This window comes from Nothobranchius furzeri, chromosome 19 (genome assembly GCF_043380555.1).
Source record: "Nothobranchius furzeri strain GRZ-AD chromosome 19, NfurGRZ-RIMD1, whole genome shotgun sequence".
NCBI lineage: Eukaryota > Metazoa > Chordata > Actinopteri > Cyprinodontiformes > Nothobranchiidae > Nothobranchius > Nothobranchius furzeri.
In genome coordinates, this window is record NC_091759.1 from 25,410,125 (window position 1) to 25,411,733 (window position 1,609).

Sequence of the window (1,609 nt, forward strand, 5' to 3'; positions counted from 1 at the left end):
GTAAATAAATGTTTTGCGATCAGTATAATTTGACAAAACCACAGCAAACATGCTTTTGGCAATCCTTGTTAGTGTGGGAAAAAAAAGTGTAGAAATTAAAACGGACGTGTGTTAAAAGGGAAACAGCCGGCGAGCTGTTTGCGCCGTGAGCGGTTCTGGTTCTGTTTGGGCCGCAGCCGCTCGCAGCGTTATCCTCCTAGTTTTTGTCTGACTTGCAGGCTAGCAGATTCTCACACGAGGGGAAAATCGGCTCAGGTTGTTTACTTATTTTTTGCACAGGCATTTGTTTACTGTGAAGTAAAGTTGAAGTGCTGAAGTTATGCAAACTAATTTTGAATAAAACTTGAAGAATAACTGGCAATTGCTTGCTCATTTTAAGAGGTCTTTCATAATTATAACATGCTATTTGATATCAAATCACTTTTATTGTCACGTCACATGTGCAGGTACACTGGTACAGTACATGCGAGTGAAATTCTTGTGTGCGAGCTTCACAGCAACAGAGTTGTGCAAAAATACAGTAATGTAAAAACAAGTAAAATATAAAAATGGCTAATCTAAGTATACAAATGAATAAAGTAAACAATAAGATAAGAGATATAAAATGTACAGAGGTTGGTATGTGCAAAACAGTGGCATTAATGTACATTATGGAGCGTGTAATGTTGGAACTTGGTGGAGCTCGCGACGAGGCAGCCATACTCGACGCCATCTTGGCTCATCAATATATGATATAATGGTTTACAAACACAAAAGGGTAATTTATTAGAGTACTCGATTAATCGAAAAAAATATTCGATAGAGTACTCGATTACAAAAATATTCGATAGCTGCAGCCCTAATGTATATACACACACACACATGCACACACACACACATGTACACACACACACATATGCATGTGTATATATACACATACACATGCACATATGCATATATATATACACACATACACACACATATGCATGTAAATGTACACACACACATGCACACACACACATGTACACACACACACATATGCATGTATATATACACACACACACACACACACACGCATATGCATGTATATATACACACACACACACACGCATATGCATGTATATATATACACACACACACACGCATATGCATGTAAATATACACACACACACACACACACGCATATGCATGTATATATACACACACACACACACGCATATGCATGTAAATATACACACACACACGCATATGCATGTATATATACACACACACACGCATATGCATGTAAATATACACACACACACACACATATGCATGTATATATACACACACACACACACGCATATGCATGTATATATACACACACACACACACACATATGCATGTATATATACACACACACACACACGCATATGCATGTATATATACACACACACACACGCATATGCATGTATATATACACATACACATGCACATATGCATATATATATATACACACATACACACACATATGCATGTATATACACACACACACATGCACACACACACACACATGTACACACACACACACATATGCATGTATATATACACACACACACACACGCATATGCAAGTATATATACACACACAC